Source organism: Papaver somniferum, unplaced genomic scaffold (genome assembly GCF_003573695.1).
Source record: "Papaver somniferum cultivar HN1 unplaced genomic scaffold, ASM357369v1 unplaced-scaffold_14, whole genome shotgun sequence".
Taxonomy (NCBI): Eukaryota; Viridiplantae; Streptophyta; class Magnoliopsida; order Ranunculales; family Papaveraceae; genus Papaver; species Papaver somniferum.
The window spans coordinates 70,496-75,879 of record NW_020623267.1 but is presented as its reverse complement, the minus strand read 5'-3'; the positions used below and the strand labels follow the sequence as shown (position 1 = coordinate 75,879).

General features: G+C 37.0%; 2 non-coding genes across 2 annotated transcripts; both read right to left on the bottom strand.

The window, feature by feature from the left end:
• Positions 1-660: 660 nt before the first annotated feature.
• On the bottom strand, positions 661-822 carry LOC113335364. The gene has a single exon (XR_003353295.1). It is a non-coding gene; the product is annotated as a U1 spliceosomal RNA (small nuclear RNA).
• A 300-nt stretch (positions 823-1,122) lies between these two features.
• LOC113335368 lies at positions 1,123-1,320 on the bottom strand. The gene has a single exon (XR_003353300.1). It is a non-coding gene; the product is annotated as a U2 spliceosomal RNA (small nuclear RNA).
• Between the last annotated feature and the right edge of the window lie 4,064 nt (positions 1,321-5,384).

Below are 5,384 nucleotides of genomic sequence, written 5' to 3'. Positions count from 1 at the left end.
CCTTGTGAGGAACAATCTCTGTGACTTGTTCACAGAAGAAGAGGAAGAAATGTTTGCTGAGATTATTATTGCGGATTTAGAGATCAAGTGATGATGAATGGAACCCAACACCACCACCATCGGTCTATTTAGAGTAAACACCACCTCCACTAGTCTTATTGACTGTAAAATTTCTTGGATGTGGCCTTTTCATATCTTATCTTCAAGCCACATGCATGAGTCAATTTGTGTGGCCATATTTAAAGTGCTATTGAGTCCCCCTCCTATCTTAAGTGCCTTTAACAACACAAGGGATGATGATCACCTGCTATCCAAAGGAATTCACCTTATTAGAATAGTAGCCTTCAATTTGATTTTGGGCAGCCATGTTTTAACAGAAGGGCTTGTTTACAGGCCATAACGGAAAATTATCAAAAATAAAATAAAATTGGGGAACTACAGTCGGGAGTTTTTTTTTTCTTGCGAAGAAAATTGATGATTAAGATAATGCAATTCCATATTTTTCAGAGAAACTTATTGTCCAACACATTCTGACGAGATCATCAAGTGTTGCAGATCAAGCTCAAATAACAGATCCTGTTCGGATCAAGCAAACTGCACTATGGTAAGAGCAAACGCTAAATAATACAACCGTAGATAAAATTTAGACTTGGAAGATTGGCAGGGGCCGCGCGGACGCGTTCCCCCTCAGAAACAAATTATGACGTAGAATCTCCCTCAGTGGGGAGATCTTAGGCGAGCGCCCTTCCAAAGTGCAATGGAAGTCACTAACCTAGGCCATGACCCTTCATGATCAGTCATAGACCCCGTCCAGGTAAGTATGATCCTTACGGAAAATGGATAGTTTTTTTTTTTTAATATGTTGGGCTATAAGAACAAAGATCTTACTTGGACCTTGGTGGAGTGTTACCAAGAGCTTTTATTGGTGAATTTGGAACCACCGTTTCTAGAAGCAATGGTGAATTTGGACATTTTCAGATTGGATTTCCCAAAGTGATACAGGTTCACATTGAAGGCCAAACCCGTGGCAAGAACACCAAATTCAAGAGCTAACTGCTCTGAGATTTGCGAAACTGGTCAAAGGGTCCAGGTTAGGGAACATAATTTTTATCTTAGTTTTGGTTGGGGTGTGCCAGGCCTATGCAGTAGTGCAACACAAAGGCGACGCGTGAGAACCCTAGCAGCAAGCTGCTGTGATGGGAACTCCCCCTTGAAAAAAATTAATTTAATATCGTGTGAGCCGATGGATCACATATCAGATATTAAACTAATAAGAACAGATACTACACTTGATCTTAGCCAAAAGGCCGAGAAAGGTATGCTTGTTCAATTCTTTAGCTTCTTGCTTTATACAGTCTCGTTTCCGTTCTTCTGCTTTAACTAGTCTAGGTGGGACTAAAGTATTAGCTTACTCCGGCTTAGGTATACGAGTCATGGGCAGGATACGAGTGTCTGAAAAGACTTCGATAACAATGTGCCAAACTATGATGTAGTAGTAACTAACACCCAATCTGGAGTCACTTATATCTGAAAAGGCAAGACATTTTCAGATGGAGGCAATTTCCTACCTTCCCGACTATGGGGTTGACGACGGTACTATAGTAGTGAAGACGAACGCAACATTTCCGCCACTTCTAAGGGACTTGGCAATGATAAGGGTGAAGATAACCGGTTAACCACGATATTCAAGATGATCGTTCACTACCTAGCTCAAGCTGTTGGTTTAGCAGATTTTGTTGGGATTTTCAAAAAGGTACAGTTGTTGACGAAGCTAATGTTCGTTAACATGAAGTTGTCCAATAATTTTTCATCATCCAGTTGTTTGCTTTTGTGGAAAAGAAGTATGCAGAATGCAGTGATGGAACTAGACTTTCCGTTTGATGATTCGAAGGCTGTGTTTGTCGATGCATTATACTTCGGTTTGTCTGCAATGGCAAGGAGGTGATACAATTTTTAAAGCGAAGTTTTGGACTTTATACCGAGGTAAGGTAATGCTGGTATTTCAACAATGGATGATGTTGATTGGTTGAATCATTCAAGGCGATAGATATGCAACAGCGTGTTGTAGTGGTGTTGGCTAGGAAAAAGTATACCGAGTAACCAATTCTACCTATAACTTAATGGTTTACATAATACCTTTATCATGTTAATAGGAGTATTATAATGGTCCAGTAATGTGTTTAAGAAAGACAATTTCTTTAAACAATTCATCATCAATTAGGTGTTCAATTTCTGGATTTATTATCCCTTTGTGGATACTCAAAATTCATGATTTCTTTTCCCTTTGCATACATTCCTTTCCTTGGTCTTCGCTGGGAAACTAAGACAATAAACTAAAGCAATGGAGAGACAATCCTTAACCTTCTAAGTCTCACAATCATAAATATTCAACTTCTATTGTGGAACCATTATTAATGAATTCTTCCTTTATAGAATACTCACATTCAATAAAATTGAAGGCTGAAAACCAAATTAACTTTAATTGGGATGAGTAACTAAGTGTAAAACATAAGCCGAGCTTCTAATCTCAAAAGATTTGATAGCTTTCCCATACCTTGTTCTTCAATCCAATAGGCCTTTGGCTAACCTATCGAAAAATCGATTTTAGAATTAAAACTTAATGAAGATTAAATTTATATTTTATTTCCAATATGAAACAAATTTTGTAAAATATGTTTTTATCTCAAAATTATTCAAATATTCAATATATATGCTTTATATGAGAGCTTTTAGTAATCCACATATAGATGAAAATCGCGTAGTACATATCACTGATATATATATATATATATTTTTTAAATCATACAGATATGCAAAACCTAATTAAGATCACTACTTGCAGGTAGTGTGTCTAAACATAACCAAGAGTATAACTTTTCTCGCAGATCATGAGGAGTATGCATACAGTTTGTCCCGTGATTCAATATTTTTTTATGACCTAAGACGTATTTGGCTATCCAAAATTGGTTTTTCGTGACCAAAATCTATCCGTGACCCTATCTAAGTCGTTCATGACTCAAGCTTGACGTGTCTTTTAAAACATGGTGTCTCAGTTAGGAAGTTAGGAGCAAAGATGATTGTGGGAAAGGTGAGGCCGTAATTTTAATAATGAGTCCTACTGGAGAGTACCTTGATGGATCATGGAGATATCATTTGGTAAAGATCATACCAGATATCATTTGGCCTAAAAAGAAATTAACAACTAGAAATACGTGTGAGGTAGCATATTGTGATGCCCCGACTACTAGATGCGCAAAAGTTTCTCACTTCCCAAAGATATCCCACCTACTAATTAGGATATACACTTTTTTTCTGACGCCTAAAGTTTCGTATAGGCCACCCGAATAACTCTTGAGGAAGGTTAAGACTATAAACCTTCTATATGTAACCAGTAAAAATATTTATTGTGGGATTGACTCAACCTCCATATAATGCGGGATGATAAATTCTCAAAGGAATTTATCGACTTTGGATGCATAAAGATGGAAAGAGAATAGAAGACCATGAGGGAAGCGTTATAAACTCATAAATGAGACTCTCATGACTGAAATCAGTTTTTTGTCCAGACGTTTTTTTTGGTGGGAAGTATGAAAGAAGTGGAAATAGAACGTTAACGACTTTCGACACGATGTTGAATCTACCCATAACCGCATCGGCTTCTTGTCGGGAAAACGTGGAATAAAGCACTACCGAGTCATCTCACGATCTAGAATCGGCAAATCCCTGGGGCGTAAAGAGAAAAACGGGGAATGAAGCGTTATCAAGATGATCCTGAATTGTTTTCGCAAACCCGAGGCGTAAAATTAAAAGGGATATTTAAGTCATTTTAGTACTTGGACATCTCTACAGTATAAACACAAAATAAAATTTGTCTAAAGAACAAAATTAAAATAATCGAGAAAGATAGTGACTGATAGAGGGGGTGGGGTTTTTTTAAAAAAAATTAGAATAATCGAGAACAAAATTAGAACAAAATTAAAATTTGTCTAAACACAAAATAATCTCCTACTACTAAAAATATTCTCTCTCATTTTTAGGATGATTTTCTCTCATCTTTATGATGATTTTTTTTATCATCAGAGGACGATTATCTTTTTCATTCTAAATCCTTCAGTTAATTCATCTTTTTTTTCTTGATGTGTTTGTTTCGACAGACCAAATCCCCCAAACAACTCATGGAAATATACAGGGATGCAAACACTAATAGAGTTAGGAAACATTCATTATCTATGAAACAACGAATTGAGTTCTGCTCCCGAAAAAACGAGGAGTTGGGGGCTTCGTAACTCGTCCAAGTACAAAAAGGAGACCTCAACCTTCTTGCATAAAGTCAGCATCGGTAGAATTGGAATGGTGAGCAATTGGGTTGGGGTATATTGAGATCTATAAAAAGATATTTTGTACAAAAATAAAAGAAATATCACAAACCTTTTGATCCTGGATAGGAAAACAGGAAAAATTTGTGTGTAATTCATCCACAAAGAAGAAAGGACGGTTTTTTTTATCCGAGATCAAAAAAATACCGATTGGGCCCACTGAAATGAATTTTTTCCGCTTCATGCTCACCCACGGGGGTTGCTCGGAGCATGTGATGATTATTCTATTTCGATGGGCCAAACGACCGTCCGACTACAACCAACAAACAAGATTGAGGAAATGAAAACTATACAAATTTCTAGGGCTATACGGACTCGAAACATAGACCTTCTCGGTAAAACAGATCCAACTTTTTATTATCGAAATGATTCGAACTGTTCCAAAGACCCAACATGCATTTTTTTTGCATTGGGCTCTTTCATCAACTGATATAAATATCAAATAGTCCGCCATACTTTTTCTTAACAAAAAGATCACGAGATGGCTCCACGTGCTCTGATTCATTATTTAGATTATGATCCAGGAACAATACCAAAGTGTTTCAAAGAAGAGTTACCTTGACGTAGGTCTGCCTCTGGCCTAGATTAACCTAAGTTAAATGGCGTCTCTATCGCTCTGCTCAAAGAGTCAAATATGAAACTTCATACACCTTAAAGTTCATAGTACGAAAAGATATTTTTTTGAGGTCCTTATACCCATTATGCCTAGCATTGAATGGGCTGTGTATTCACCTTATCAATTATCGAATCAATGATGGGTTATTTTTGGAGCCTAAATTGGCACCCAAAGCGGACCGAACCAAATATTTGTCAGGCTATTGTTCCCTCGAATATATAGAGTAAGACACTGATTTACCAATAAGATCAATTTTATTGATTAAGATCAATTTTGTTGATTGCATGATGGACTCCCCTGAAAAGCATTGGCGCGCGTGTAAACGAGTTGCTCTACCAACTGAGTTATAGCCCCTGTGATAGATAGTTTATCATGGAAATAATTTCTTGTCA